This window comes from Sylvia atricapilla, chromosome 20, assembly GCF_009819655.1.
Source record: "Sylvia atricapilla isolate bSylAtr1 chromosome 20, bSylAtr1.pri, whole genome shotgun sequence".
Classification (NCBI taxonomy): domain Eukaryota; kingdom Metazoa; phylum Chordata; class Aves; order Passeriformes; family Sylviidae; genus Sylvia; species Sylvia atricapilla.
The window spans coordinates 3056857-3072206 of record NC_089159.1 but is presented as its reverse complement, the minus strand read 5'-3'; the positions used below and the strand labels follow the sequence as shown (position 1 = coordinate 3072206).

The following is a 15350-nucleotide window of genomic DNA, read 5'->3' as shown; positions in this document are numbered from 1 at the left end:
CTGCTAATTATACCATTTGTTGTGTCTAATCATTTCTGCACTTGCAGAAATTAAAGCTGAAGCTTATTTTCCTATGTGTTGAACCATGCTGTTCTTTGGAGTCCCAATCCTGCAAAGTGAGGATGCTCCCACTCAAGAAAGGGAGACCCCGTGGGTACAGCAAAGGGTGAAAAGGTGGGATGGGGACCTGGTCTGCTTCTTTTGTGCCTATGTCTCTGTTACATACTTGGGACTTTTTATCATTCCCAGCTCTTGGGATAGCTGAGGAAAAGCTACAGCTCTTCCCAGTGAATGCAATTGTAATTCCAGGTTTATTTTCAAAGTACAGTTTAAGAAGGAAGAAAGGTGCCTCTGGGTCTTTTTGAGTGCCAGGAAGGTTGAAAATGTGACCAAAAGGTGACCCTGGAGATGGGATGCTCCTTTTGGGGAAGTGTTATTTGACGTGGGGTGAAAATGTGTTAGAGCACCAGTTGGTGCTGGGGCAGGGAATGGTGAAGCACTGAGCTTGACCATTTTCACTTCAAACACCGTGATTTCTGTGCCAAGCTCAGGTCTTTGGCTTCTCAGTGTATGTCAAGCTGGCTGCAGGGGTGAGTGATGGCCACTGCAGCCATCAACACCCTCTACGCCTTTAGCTCCTGTTTCTGCAGATGCTGATCCCAAATGCCACTGTGCCCCTGCAGAGGGGACACAGGACACAGCCCCAAACCCAACTTTATCCCTCAGAAATATGTCGAGGAAGCTTAGGGGGAAAGGAGGCTCAGTCAACTTCGTTAGGGAAATAGTATGGATCTTGTGTTCAAAGCTTTGAAGTGTTAATTAAAAAGAATTATGCAAAGGAGCAAGGATTTGAAACATTCATTTGAATCTCAATAAGGCATCTGTATTAAAAATAGCAGCGGGATCAACTACAGATACAGCAGTTTTGGAGCAAAACGACCCTGGCATCCTTGGTTCTGCTGGGTAGAGCATTCCTGCCTGCTCCCTGCCCTGGATGGGTGCTGCAGAGCAGAGCACAGCACAGGGAAAATATTTTGTGCCTAATATTTAAAGAGCTTGAGAGCATTTCATTTAAAAAAAGACCCAGCAGGGTCTGGCATGGCACTTAGATGTAGAGCATGGGTAGGTAGAGCAGATGTATGGGTTGGTATGGTGGATGCAGGGCTGGGACCACTCCAGAGGAATCCAGCCTGAGGCACTGGACACCCCCTGCAGACCAGACCTCAATCCCCCACCCAGCACAGTCCCTCCCAGAGCAAATTGGGAGAAAGTGCTTCTCCAGCCCATCTCTTAATTAAAACCCCCAGCATGTTCTGGCCCTTGCTCATTCCAATAAAAAGAATGCAGGGTATTAATTACCAGATCAGTGGATAACATTGTTAAATTTATTTTTGCACTGTGTGAACCCCGGGGGAATGTCAATGCCTCCTGCCCTTGTCATCATTGCTGCAAGGGCACGAGCAGGTGGGTGCCCCAAGCTGCCCTGAGGGGGCTGTGCCAGCCCAGCAGCACCAAGGGGGTACCAGCACCAAGACCCCAGGCCTGCAGAGAACTGACACCCATAGTTTATTCCCATGGGAGCAGGTGGATGGAGAGGGCATGGGGCCTTCAGTGGTGATGTCTCAGCCAGGTCGAGTGCCAGGGGGTTGCAATCAAGGGCTGAAAGCAGCCTTGAAGGGGAGAGAAAGGAGCTTTGCTGGGGCTGCAGTCCCACGGGAAAAGTGACAAGAGGCAAAGCTGGAGCCACACTGCGAAATTCTGCAGTGATTTCAAAGGCTGAGGCTGTAACCTCAGCTGCAGATTCCATTAAAAATGGATGAATAACAGCCTGACCTTGGGCAGGGCTCAGGCAGGCACACCTCCTAGACCCTTAGGAGGAGGTGATGCTCAGCCAAAACCTGGTGTGTGCATGACCCTGATGCCTGCCTTTCCACCTCACAGAGTGGGATTCCCATGGGTGGGGCCTCACCTTACAATTGTCCCTTTACAATGCCTGAAATCTGCAGAGGGGAAGCCAGAACCAAGGGCTGGGTTGTTGGGTCCCCCGGGGACTTTGCTGGTACTCGGGTGGGTGTGTGCAGGATTCTCCATCCCCTGAACTCCTGAGCCAAAACCAACCCCAGTGGCATCAGCTTAGGAAAGGGCCCTTTACTCCTGCCAGATCACATGAGGGTCAGAACGATAGGGGAAGCCAGAACGTGGAAATCTCCCTGCCCTGCTCTCCAGGACACTGTTCAGAGCCTCTGGTTCAATAGCACTTCACTGTCTCTCAGCTGCTTGGAAACAATTCAATGGACTACAAGACAGCCAGAAAAGCCTTTTTTCTGTCACCTTTGAGCAGTACAGCTTGAAAAAACAGCAGGGCTGTGGGCACTTGGTGGGCAATGAGGTGTGTGAGGTGCAGGAGGCAGAGCAAATAGTCACTGTAAGCCACCACTGAGCCCCAGTGGCCAGGGGATGGAGAGAGGGTGGGCATTTTTTTGGTCTTTCCACAAATATATTTGGGACCAACAAATATCAGCTTGGGTTTGGCAGGGAATCCTGGCTGATTTTTGCTCAGTACCTTGCAAAAGAATTAACACTACATTGGGCTGCCTTGAAGTACAACTCTCCTTGTAGGAGCTGTTTTGGAACAGGATGGATTTGCTACAAAACCAGCCCCAAACCTGGTGGTCAATTTCTGAGTGCAAAATCTTGCTCTTCCAAGTGAAAATGATGGCTGGGGAAGCTCTTTGCCCCTCCACAAACCTTAAAGCCTCCCACTCAGTTATGCAGATCCCAGTACTTTCTCCTCTAGGCTTTTCCTCATGTGGTTTTTGCATCTCCCAGCCCTGCTCTGGGTGATGCCAGCCCCCTGCAGCCACACTGCTCACCAGAGACCTGCCTGGGAATATGAGTTGGGGGATAGGCTTCCAGAAACGTCCTGCTCTTTGATCTATAATTTAAAAACCATTTTGTTTTGTCTTGGTCGCTTTAACCAGCAATTTGCTATAGCAAAAGAACACAATACCCCTTCAGGAAGAAGAAATATACTCATTCTTTCAATTAAATTTCTCCTGACTTTACTAAAACTTTTCCCCTGTTCCCTCTTCTGAAGAAGCAGCTTTTCTCTTTTTTTTTAATTATATTTTTGTGATCTCCAATTCCACCGAGACAGAAGAAATCAGCATATCAGAGAAAACAACAATCCTTGTGATGCCCAGCAGTCATTAATTAACAAATTATATAAAAAAAAGAGTTCTGCAGATAGGATTGTTTCCTGGTGATGTTGCCTTTTCTTTTGTTGGCATTGTGACAAGGAAGTTCTTTATTGCTGAGATAGAGCAGATTAAACCATCCCTATCACACTGGACGGCTTTGTGTGGATCATTCTTTTGGTCCCCAAATAAAACATCCTGTCCCCATTTTTACCCTGTTGTGACAGGTTTCTTCCTCGATGGGAAAGAGATGCAAGGGTACATTTGAGCCAGAGCATCTGTCCCCCAGCTGGACCAGGTATGAGCATGCCCAGAGGGTGGGGGGCTGAGCTAACCTGAGTGGATTCAGGTTCAGTGGAACATCTGTAGTACCACCAGGTGGTCCACCTCCTCACTGAAGTCCACAGCCCCAGGAGATGTCCTCAAGTGGCCCTGCTCTCCTTGCCACCATCCTCCCAGAGTTCTTCTCTAAATCCCAGGATTATTTTGGCCTCTCCCTGTCCCTAGCTCTCATACCCCTACTCAGGTAGGAGTAGGCTCTGCTGGGAGCTATTGGGACTGAGCTATTGGTGACCAAAGGTGGCACCCATGGGTCTCCAAACTCATTTCAGGGTCTCCAATGGTGAGGAGACAAATGAGACCCCAAAGCCAACTGTTACAGAATGCTCAGCATTCTGGTCCCAGACTTGGGAGCAGCTCTGCTGCAACAAGGCAAAGGGCAGAAAAGTTCCCTGGGCTGTTAGAGCAAGCTAGCTGCTTAACTTTGGCCAAAGAACCTTGGAATCTCTCTTTGCCAAGGTCTGAGGGGGCAGTGTCCTTTCAAAAGATCCAAAGTGCTGCCTGCAGCCTATCTGCAGTGGAGATGAGTTGAACTCAAGCTGGGGGACACTTAATTCTCCCAACACAGACACTATGATGTTCCTTGGACTGATCTATAAAGCTCCACATAAATGCTGGCATTAACCTGACTCAAGGCTGCAGGCAGGAGCTCCATGCTGCCCAAACCTTTGCTGCAATGAGCACTGTGGAGCCACAGTGCTTCGAGGGCACAGCCACAGCACAGAGATGTTGCATTAAAATTCACTTTTTTCACCCTCTTTTTATTAATCATGCAGGTTTCCCCACTCGGGCCACAGGCTTGGGCAGTGTACTGGGGGAAGTGATAGAGGGCACCAGAAAAAGCAGGACATGGAAATCTTCCTGTTCTGCACAGGCAGCTCCCCCATACTGTTTCTGGTGACCTAGTTAAATTAATTTTGGTGGGTGGTTGTTTTTCTGGAGGGGTGCTGGCTTAAAGTTAATTAGCCAAAAGATGCCCTGGTTTCTTTCTTCACAGTAAGATCTGTCGTTTAATTTGTCAGCTAGTGTGTTCTTATGCACCATTCATGGTCCCAGGCAGCACAGGTACGAATTAGGGACTGCTCTGACCACCCCAGTGGGATCTGTCTTGCCCTGAGTGTTCCTACTAGAAACCTACTGGGATTTGTTGGGCCCCTGTGAAGCCCTCAGCCTGTGGCTCAGAGTGCAATGAGTTTGCCAGACTTGATGACATGGGGAGTGACACATGAGGTGCATGTTGCTAAACAGCACAGAAAAAACCCCTTCTATGCTCCTCTGAAACTGGGAAAAGAACGTTTCCTCTTAAAATGTTTTCTTCTCCCCATGGCCCTGGAGAGGGCAGATAATGGAGCAGCTGCTGAACACATACTTCCAGGGAAAAGTGTCAGTACTTCTAAAACTTCAGAGCTTAAAATATTGTCCAGTTATTTTTAGCAGTTTTTCATTCATTTCAATTTGTCATCCATCAAGATGCAGCAGGGAACTCAGAAAAGCATGGCTCACTCCTGGTGGGTTGTTTTCCCCACGCCAAGCTAGGCTGTGCTAAGCCCAGATGTGCAGACCTGAGCTGAGCAGGGATGGACTGTGCTGAGCTGTGCTGTGCCTCTGAAGCACCTCTGCCAATGCAGACAGGCTGCGAGAGCTGGGGTTGTTCAGCCTGGAGAAGAGAAGGCTCTGGGGAGACCTTAGAGACCCTTCCAGTGCCTAAAGGGGCTCCATGAGAGCTGGAGAGGGATTTTGAACTAAGGCCTGGAGAGAAAGGACAAAGGGGGATGGCTTCACACTGCCAGAGGGCAGGGAAGAATTTCCATCCTGTGAGAGTGGTGGGGCCCTGGCACAGGTTGGCCAGGGAAGCTGTGGCTGCCCCATCCCTAGAAGTGCTCAAGGCCAGCTTGGATGGTGGCTTGGAGCAACCTGGTCCAGTGGAAGGTGTCCCTGCCCATGGCGGGGGGGCTGGAGCAGGATGGTCCGTGAGGTCCCTTCCAACCCAACCCATGAAGTGATGCTACGATTCCACGCCAAGCCGTGCCAAGAGGTGCCAGCCCACACGATGCCATGTCCAACCCAGCCGTGCCAACACCAACAGGTGGCGACACGTCCCCGCGGCACCCCCAGAACCGGCCGCGCCGGGGACGCGCCCGCGTGGCCCCGGAACGTCTCGGCGCGTCCCCGGCGCGGCTGAAAGGACTTCGCAGAGCTCACCCCCGCCTTCACAAGCCCCCCCTCTCCGTTTTCGGGCTGGTTAATCCCGTGTGTAAAGGGCAGCCAATGGATGCGGCCGTTGCGCGGGGTTGGGATTAGCGGCGGGGCGAATGGCTGGCACTTTTACTGGGATTACAGAACAAAGAACTGCTCTCCCTGCCCGATTTGGGGGGTGTTGGGGGGGGGGGGAGAAAAAAACCCCAACCAAACCAAAACAACACCCCCCCACTCAGGTCCTTTTCATTCCTTTAGGCCCCTGTCGGGCTGTACCGGCTCCGCCCGGGAAGCGGCGGGAGGCGGCGGGAGGCGGCTCCATCCCGGCCCCCGCCCGCCCGCTCCCGCCGCCCCCGCCGCTCCCGCCGCTCCCGCGCAGCCTCGCCGGGGGAGGCAGCAGCGCCGCGCCCCAACCGCCCGCGGTAAGGAAAAGTTTTGGCCTCCCCTCCCCTCTCCGCGGGTCCCCTCTCCACCCCCGGCCACGGCCCTGGGGGAGCAGCGGCGGGGGGCGTGTGGGGGTGGTGGGTGCGATGGGGCGCAGCGGGATATTGAGGCTGGGGGAGTGCTGGGGAGTGCTGGTGCCGGGGGTGGGGGGCGCCGGGCTAAGGGATGCGAGGGGACATCGAGATTCGGGGGACGATTGGGAGTCTTAGGGCTGGAGGTGTGCAGGGGAGCACCACCCGGGGGAGGGTGGTGCTGAGGGATGCAGCACAGGACGTTAGGGCTCAGGGTGAGCGCTGGGAGATGCAGAGGGGCAGCAGGACCGCTGTAGGGCTGATACGGCTGCAGGGGTGCTAAAGCACATCAAGGCAGAGGGGATGTCAGTAGGGTTGCTGGGGAGATGCTAGGGCTGCGGGATTTGGGGGGGCAGTAGGGCGGGAGGGCATGCTGGGCTCTTTAGGGCTAAGGGATGCAATAGGGCTGCTGGGGGGATGGTGGGGCTGGGGGATTCAGGGGGACTTTAGGGCTGCTGGGGGTTGATAGGGCTGTGGGGGTGCAGTGTGGCATAGGGGATGCTGGGGAGCAGTAGGGTTGCTGGGAGTGGGTGATGAGATTATTAGGGCTGGAGGGATGCTGGGGTAGGAATGCCAGGCTCATCAGTGTGGGAGAGTTCAGGGGGGTGATAGGAATACTGGGAGCTGATAGTGTTGGGGGATGCTGCAGGGCAGTAGGGCTGAGGAGGGCATTAGGGTTGGGGGATGCTGCAGGGCAAAAGAGCTTGGGAGGAATTCTGGAGATATTAGGGTTGGGAAGGATATTGAAGATCTGTAGGGCTTGGAGATGCTGGGGATATTAGAGGTGATGGGGGTGTTGAGCTCATTGGGGGTAGGGGGTCATTAGGGCTGGTGGAGGGAATGCTGGGGGTGATGATGGGCCTTGGGGTTGGTGGGATCCATGGGGCTGTGAAGGGAAGCCAGGGAGCAGTAAGTCTGGGAGGGCTTTTAGGAGTTGGGGGTGACAGTGCTGCAGAGGGGGCTGCAGGGAGCAGTAGAGCTGGGGCTTTGCTGGGAGTGTTGGATAGGGGATGTCAGGCTGGCCCTCAGTGGTGCCCCACATCCTGGGAGCAGCTCCGGGACCACCACCTGCCCTGGCTGCGTTGGACAGTGCCAGGCAGGAAGGGGAGCTGGAAGCAGGGCTCTGCTGGAGCTTGCCTCCCCTTTGCTGGTGTGGGGATTGGCAGCAGTGCTGCTGGAAATAGAAACACGGTGTTGGGCTGATGAAGCGCTCGGGGCTCTGGCTGGACTGGTCACTGGCCTTGGCACTGTGGCCCGTGGCCTGAAGGAACAGGAATCCTCTACAGGGGCGAGTGGAGGATTTTCAGTGCCAAGGGATGACTGTGATGGGGAGAAAGTTGCTCCCTGAGGAGCAGGTGCCCTTGTCGTTCCAGCCTGTGGGGCTGGCAGTGGGTTTATCTGGGATAAGCTGTGAATTGGAGTGATCCTATTAATGCATCTTGTACAGGAGTGAGCCTTGGAGCCAGTGGGGCTGTGCAGGTAATCCCGGGGGTTTGGGTGGGCTCTGGGCATTTTGGGAGGTGATGGTGCCACTGAGCACCACGGCAGAGCCACGGGACTGGGTGCTATGGGCACTTTGGGGCTGGTCACCCAGCCTGCTGCCACATCCATCACCTGTCAGTGTGCAGGCTGTGGACACTGGAACAGCCTGGGGACATCAGCATGTAGCCTTGCATAACGGGAGCCCTCGGCTTCAGGGTGTCTGCTCTGCATGCTGCTCCCACTGAAGGAGCTGTCGGAAGTGCTGCAGCTGGGGAACAATCTTGTGGATTATTTAATTCCACAGAGTCCCCAGCAGTGCATCCAGACCCATTAAGCTGGTCGTTGCCCATGTGAGCCCACAGAATCCCCTTCTGTGGGAACTGCTGCAACATTCGTTCTGAAATGAGAAAGGAGTACGAGGACCACCAGGATGAGGCCTGACCCTGCTGGCAGCCAAGGGGCTGGGCTGCTGAAGGCCGTGTCCTGGTGCTGGGGTGCTGAAGGCCATGTCCCAGTGTCGCTGCTGCAGCCCCTGCAGGAGGAGCAGCAAGCCCTGGCACAGCAGCACGTGCTGCCATTGGAGCAGTGTCAGCAGCATGTCAGGATCGTGTGTCAGGGCAGTGTGGTTTATGAACACCCGTGGGTCCCCTGCTTTTTCGCTTTCAGCCTTGCAGAGCCAGAGTCCCTGTGACCAGCAGCAGCCACTAAGGGTCAGGGCGCCCTGCTTTGGGGATGTGCCACTGGTTTTCCCATGCATCCTGCCTCTCCAAGCTGGCATGGCCTCTCAAAGCCACATTTTTGGGGTGACACCTGCTAGGGATGTATTGCCACTCTCTGGACAGGAGAAGGGATTGGGCAGCTGCCCTCACATGGTGCTTGCAGCAGCCAGGGAATGATGGATATGCTGTGGTGGCCACTGCTGCCTGCTTCTGCTGTCCCTCCTGAGAGGGCTTCCCCATCTCTGGAGGAGCTGCTGGCACTGCCACTGGTCGCTGCTTGTTCAGGTTTGCTAATGAGAAGCTGGGGCAGGTGAGCAGGAAGCTGCTCAAGGACATGTTTAGCAACCTGGCTCTATCTGCATGGGTGAGACACAGTGCACTTACTGGCAGCCCAGCCCTTCCACAAGAACCTTGCACGTCATTGCACGGGGCAGGAGGTGACAGGAAAGGTGGGCTTTGGGGCCAGCACAGGGGCTGCAGGTCTGGGTGTCCCACATGGTGTACACTGCGTGTAACTGGAGTGATGCTCTGCCTAAAGGAAGGAGAAAAATACCAAACCCCCAAAGTCTCAGGCCAAAACATGACCTTTGGCTACTGGAGTTAATGGGGGATTCCCGTCTGCTTCTCCCACAGGAAATAGCTCAGATTTTTTTTGGCAATTATCAATGCCCTGTACTTCCTTCAGGAATTTTGTCAGCAGCACCCCAGCAGCCAGGCTGGAGGAATGCATGGAGACTCCAGCAGGATGTTTGCTGCAGGGCTGACCCCTGGGGTGGGTGCAGGGCTTGGTGCTGGCTATCCCCATCTCGGGCAGTTTGTTGGGGCACGGTTATTCTGTGTGCTGCCAGCACCCATTTGCAGATCCCTGTGGTGAGTGGAGGTGGTGGTGGTTTGTCGTGGAAGAAAACGTGTGAATGGATCCTGCTGCTCCAGAATGACTGGGCTGAGGTGCAAGTGGTATGTGATGGTTTGGGGAAGGGGGATGATGAGCAGGCGAGGGGCTGTGTTATTGTTCTTTATTTGCTCCTCCAGCCCCATGTGTGGCTGTGTTAACACCTTACTGGTAGTGACAGAACTTCTCCAGGGCTTTGAGGGGGGAGCAGAGGTTTGCCACCACCAGAGACCTCCTCGAGGACAGGGAGGAGGAGAGGAAAGGACCTACTGGGAGCCCCTCCCAAGCTGGAGATAGCTATCTATGAGCTAAATATGTCTTTTTTTGGCTCGTTCATTGGGAAGAGCCCAGCTGGAAGCTATGGGGAAGGGCATCTGGTGTCCATCTGGATTGTGGCCAGAGCAGTGGGGCTGGGGGTAGAGAGCAGCCCCAGCTGGAGGTTTGCAGAGGAGGTGGCAGCTCTTTGCAGACTGAAGCTTCCCAGGACTTTGCTCTGCCCTGTGGCAGCCCTCTCCCTTCACAGGGCATGTACAGTTTATATTTCTTGAAATTTTGTCTTGAACAAGTAGTCAAGAGCTTCAGGAAACTGCAGTGGCCCCAGGTGGGCTTTAGGAATTGTGGCCATGAGGATTTCTGCCTTGCCATTTTGATGCCTCATTTTCCTGGTGCAGCCCCCTTGGTTAAATTTGCTTCAATCCCAAGAGTGACGGAGCTGTGGTCTGGCTGGGGTGCTTCTGCTAGAGAGACTCCCCAAATCAGCTGGGGCAAGTAGGACCATCTCATGTCCCATCTGGTCCAGGAGCTGCTGCCAAACACCACCTTAGGAACTTACCTAGAACACAGCAAGGCTCTCCTTGCTGTGGGAGCAAGGGAGAGCATCCCTTGGGGTGAGATGCTGTGGAGAAAAGCCCTGGGTCCTCGGGAACAGACTCTGCTGAGCAGTATTTGCATTTGTCCATGCAAACGGCTTCTGTTGGAGTTTTCTGGCTTCTCTTGTCTCTGCTCTGTGCTGGTCTAGCTGGTTTTAAAAGATAATTAATCTCAGTGGAATGAGTAGGGGACCAGCGAGGAGCATCACTCTGCTGCTGCATGGCCATGTGGATGTCATGGTCCTTTGTCAGCATCTCCCTCCTCAAAGCCAATCTCCACCTCTCACACGAGGGCTGAGATGTCCATCTTCACTTTCTTTAAATCTCTAACCTCAAACAGAGCAAGTGCCAGTGCTAGGTTGGTGTGGACCCTGGAAATGGTGGTCCAGGTGCCCTCTGGTGCCCACCTGTGTGCCTGAGTCTTCTGCCCCAGGAGACTTTTGAAGAGACAAGCCCAGATGCCTCCTGCCCATGGGTGACATCCCCTATGGGGTGTGCTGGGGTCTGGCAGTGCTCCTGAGCCATCCAAGTGGGTGCAAAGGCTTGTTGATCTGTCATTGATCTGTTCCCACAGCCCCTCAGGCAGATTGATTAAACCTGGGAGCCCAGAGAGTGCTTTGAGGTGTAGATCCCTCTGGAGATGGCTGGGAAGAAAGCTGGTGGGCAGGATGTTTTTAACCATTTTTAATTTTTGCATAATTTCTTGAACTTTTTGGTGATGTGTGTGGATGCTGGTCGCTGCCAGGGGTGTATGTCCTGCCTGGCTTGGATGTACCCTGGAGGAGAAACCTCCTCCTGCAATGGATGCACAAAGAGGTTGCACAGACTTGGGTGCTTGTGAGAGAAGACCATGGTGCCTGGGTCTTGATGGCCAGCAGCAGACTTTTCAGTCCCACTTCAAATCCCTGGATGAGGCAGGATGGATTCATGGGATCCTGGCCATGGGTTGTGCCAGTGGCATGGCCATATAGGAGCCCTTGGCTTCCCTTGCTAAAAAAAACCCAAACCAAACAAAAAAGGCAAAAAACCTTCCAAGTTTTTCAACAGGTAACTACTATTTGGAAGAACATAGAGGCTGTTGGTCTGGCTTAGAGAAAACTTACAGAGTGGGAGTCTTCCAGAGCAAGATGATACTGGAAAATGAAAACAGTGCAGTGGGTGAGAAGGATCTCCGTGGTTTTATCTGGTTGCTGTGCTGGAAGGTCCTTCACCCACCTTTAAAGGGATGAGTGCCTCTCTGTGCCCAGGTTTTGCAGAGATCACACTCTGTCTTTAGCTCCAGCTGTGTCTGTGTGGATGTGTCTCCTGATTGGGAAGCCACCTATTACTCAGTACCTGCCAGAGGTCACCTTGCCTTGAGGCACTGGCTGCCAGGTTGCTCATTTGCTCTTGGGCTCCAGCCTGGGAGCACCAGAGGACTGGCCCTGGGCAGTGGGGACAGCTCTGGCCATCACACCAAGCTGGAGGTGGCTCCCTGGAGGTGGCAGAACTCCCACGCTGACAGGATGCACAGATGAAAGGGACAAACCCAGCCCTGCTCCTAATTACCAGCAATCCTTATGGCAGATATTAACCCTGTCCACCTCGTAAGAACTCAGTGCCAGGAAGTGTGCATGGCACCAGTGGCACAGTGACACCAGGGCTAGTGTCAGTAATCCAGGTGATGTGAATCCTGCAGGATGCTGAAAGGTTTTGGATGAGGTTTGAGACAAGCTGGTCCATACCCTGCTGCAGGGCTGAGATCCCAGAGGGACACTGGTGGCAAGGGTAGGGTTTTCCCTGGACGGATGCTGCTGCTTGGACTTTGACAAGAGGTACCGTAAAGGATGGGTTACATTCATGGTAGGGTGGATACTGAGTCCAGTGGGATGGGTATTTTGGCATGTCTCCCCTGGCACTGGCAGGATGGGGCTGTGCCCACTGTGGCTGTGCTTTGGGATCTGTTTGAGGCTTCCACCAAAGCTACGCTCCTTCCCACTGGGCTGGATTTCTGCTGGTTTCACTGCAGCGTAGGAGCCAGGGATGGAAAAACCTGTAGGAAAGGCAGGATTATGTCTCCCTAATTAGTAGGGGCCTGATTATCATTTCTTCCCAGAGCTCTGGTAATGATTAAATATGTGGGAATTATCTTTTATTATTTGTATTGCATTATTATTTAGAAGGCTGGGCCCCTGTTTGCTGTGCAGACAGGCAATGACAGTCCTTGCCAGGAGGAACGCTGTCTCTGGCGTCCTGGCCTGGGTAGATTGGGGGTTGAGCTCTGTGTGCCCGTGGCATTACCCAAATTGCTACAGCAACTCCCCACCCCGGCACTTAAAAGAATTTAAAGCATTGAATTGTATGTCTTTTTGCTTGCATGTGAGTCACATCTGGTTTAGTATGGGGGGAAAAAATATAGTGTATTACTGTGACCTCTAAAATCATGATTTATATAGAGATTTAAAATTACATACATATTTTTATATATATTTGGCACCAGGATTGTCAAGGCCCAGGCGTTGGCCACTGCTTTTAGGTGCTCTGGCTTTATTGTTGGAGGGCTACAATAAAGCAATCTTGTTAGGTAAACATAATGATGTTAGGAGCCACCATCTGCTGAAGAGCTGCTGCAGGGAGCAGTGGGAGCTGCCTGCTGTACTGCTGCTCCCCTGCTACTTCCTGCTGGCTGGTGTCAGATGTGTCCTAGGAGAAACACCAGTGGCTGGTATGGATGGAGGAAGGGCTTTTTCTTATGGCTTCCTTCCTCTTAATCAGCTGGGCTATGAGCTGTTGAACCCTTCCAACTGGGAGGACCAATTCCCACTGGAGTGTAGTGAGGCTGTTGGGATGATTGCTAGGGTCATTGGCAGGTTTCCCAAAAACTGGGCCACCACATTGCTGAGCTGTGGGGACCCAGATGTGTGGGAATGCTCTGGCCTGTGAGGACACCACAAGATGCCACCAGGTCCGTGGGTCCCACAGAATCATCCTTGCTCCCACGGGAGCAGTGGGACAACACCATCCTGGTGCCAGCAGGGACCCCCCACACCCCCCTGGGTGCAAACTTGCAGTCACTGGCATGAAGGATTGCACTTGGTCAGCAAAATATGTGAGGAACTTTGCTTGTTTAAAATGCCTTTGGGGTTTGGGTCTTAAATAAACATCCTGGTTGGGGTTTAGGTTGGAGGTTTTTATCCTGGGAAAGGCAGGAGTGGGGGGAAGGGAGCTGCATCAGTGCCCTGAGCCTGCATGCACCTTCTGACAAGGTTAAAAATTGGCTTCATTAGAAGAGGATCACTGGAAATAAATTGCTCTGCACCCTTTAGGGGAATTGCTGGGCTCTAATTTCATCTTGTCTTTCTAGGGAAAAATTCCCAGAAACCCTTTATGTGAAATTACAGCATTTTACCCTGAGGTAGAGTTTGGTGTTTTTGCCCCCTAAAATGTATTTACCTCCATACCCTCAGATGAAGTTCATCCAGGATCTTGATTCATGGAACCACAGAATGGCTTGGAACAAGCTCACCTTGTTTCAGCCCCCTGCCATGGGCAGGGACATCTCCCACTGTCCCAGGTTGCTCCAAGCCCTGTCCAGCCTGGCCTTGGACACTTCAGGGATGGGACAGCCACAGCTGATCTGGCCATCAGCCTGTCCCATCAAAGGTGAAGGGTTCACTGCATGTGCCCCACAGCTCCTTGGGAGATGCCAGGCTGGGAAAGGAGCATGCTGGGCATCAGGATCCTTATGAAACAGCACGGCCCAAGCAGAGTGCCCTGCTGCTGTTACTGCAGATCCATAGGCAGAAGCAAGTGGGTGGTGACCTTTAACAGGACATTAAACATTTATTAAACCTGTCAGAATTAGTGTCATGCTGTTTGGGGAATGGTGTTTTTTTTGTTTTTGTTTTTGGGGGTTTTTTGTTTAAAATGAGAGGAGAGAAAAAAAGACATTTAAGAGACAAGCATGACTGGTGTCATGAGTTGATCTCCCTGATGCATCCCTTCCCATATGAGCTCTCAGAATGAAGACCTGGCTCTGGGACACACCCAGCCCACCTGTGCCCTTCCCATGGCTCCTTGCTGGATCCTGCTGCATCCATTGCCCTGACCTTCATCTGTGCCCCCCAAATAATTATTGGTTGGGTGGGTTGTTTTTCCCCCTCACCTGTCTAAAGGTTTATTCCTTTGGAGGGTTGGAAGAGTGAGATCAGTCCACTTCTCACTGGTGCTGTCTTCCCACAGCCACCCACCCTCTTTCCCTATGCCACCCATCTGAAGGTGATGTGCTCTATTGAAAACTTCTTTGTTTCCCCACATTTTCTGTTGTAATTTGTGTACAGTACCACTGCTCGTTGAAAAACAAGGTCTTTATCTCTGTGGGAATTACACCTGCAGAAATCCAGCCCTATTGCTGCCTGCACGAGGCTCTGTGATCAAAGGCAACTCCAGCACTACTGCTGTAATGTGAACGTTTCTTCTGTTTTCACATCAGGCAAGGGTGATGCTTGACTCTCCTCTGCACCTCACCTCAGTGCTCTCTGAACACCAGCTGCTTGGCTTGGGCCTTGAACCCCTATAAATCTTCTCCCCCTCTTGATTTATTTCTCTCTCCCCAAACAGCTTAGAGTCCTTGAATATATTTTTACTCCATTTGGTTAATTTTTTTTCCCTGCGTATTTCAGCACTTGCTGACCTTTGGGTGCACCATGGACCTAATGTGGTGATGCCAATGGACAGAGCAGAGTGTGTTTGTGTGTCCCTCAGGGTGCCTGTGGTCAAGGTTTGCAGGGCACTCCTGGAAAGAGCTATTTTTAACTGCTGGGCTGGTGCTGGGTTGCCATCAATGCACTTGAGCACGTAGGCGTCTTTTATTATTTTAAACGTGATCATTCAAAATAATGTGGAATTGTCTCTGCTGTGGGGAGCTGCTGCTGTGGATGCTGCAGAATACAGCTTTCACAGGTCATGGGGGTCTCATCCATGCCCAGACTGGATGGACTTTGCTGTGGCATTGTCCCGATGGGGCATGGGAGCTGGTGCCTGTTGGCAGCTTGAACTGGCACTTTGGAGGTGCAAGACCAAAAGAGCAGAAGGGAAAATGTCTCCTGTCAGGGCTGCAGGTGAGGAGAGCAGCAGGAGGGTGACTCTTCCTAGTGCTGGCT

General features: G+C 52.7%; 1 protein-coding gene across 7 annotated transcripts in view; it reads left to right on the top strand.

The window, feature by feature from the left end:
- The first annotated feature begins 6057 nt into the window (after positions 1–6057).
- The window catches only part of GTF2IRD1 (GTF2I repeat domain containing 1), a 69607-nt gene continuing 60314 nt past the window's right edge, over positions 6058–15350 (top strand). For 6 of the 7 annotated variants that reach the window (XM_066333155.1, XM_066333151.1, XM_066333150.1 and 3 more), the window contains exon 1: positions 6077–6154. The gene's annotated coding sequence lies outside the window, so the exon portion shown is untranslated. Of the gene's footprint in view, positions 6155–15350 lie in introns of all 7 variants that reach the window. The other variant, XM_066333156.1, reaches the window with a different exon arrangement.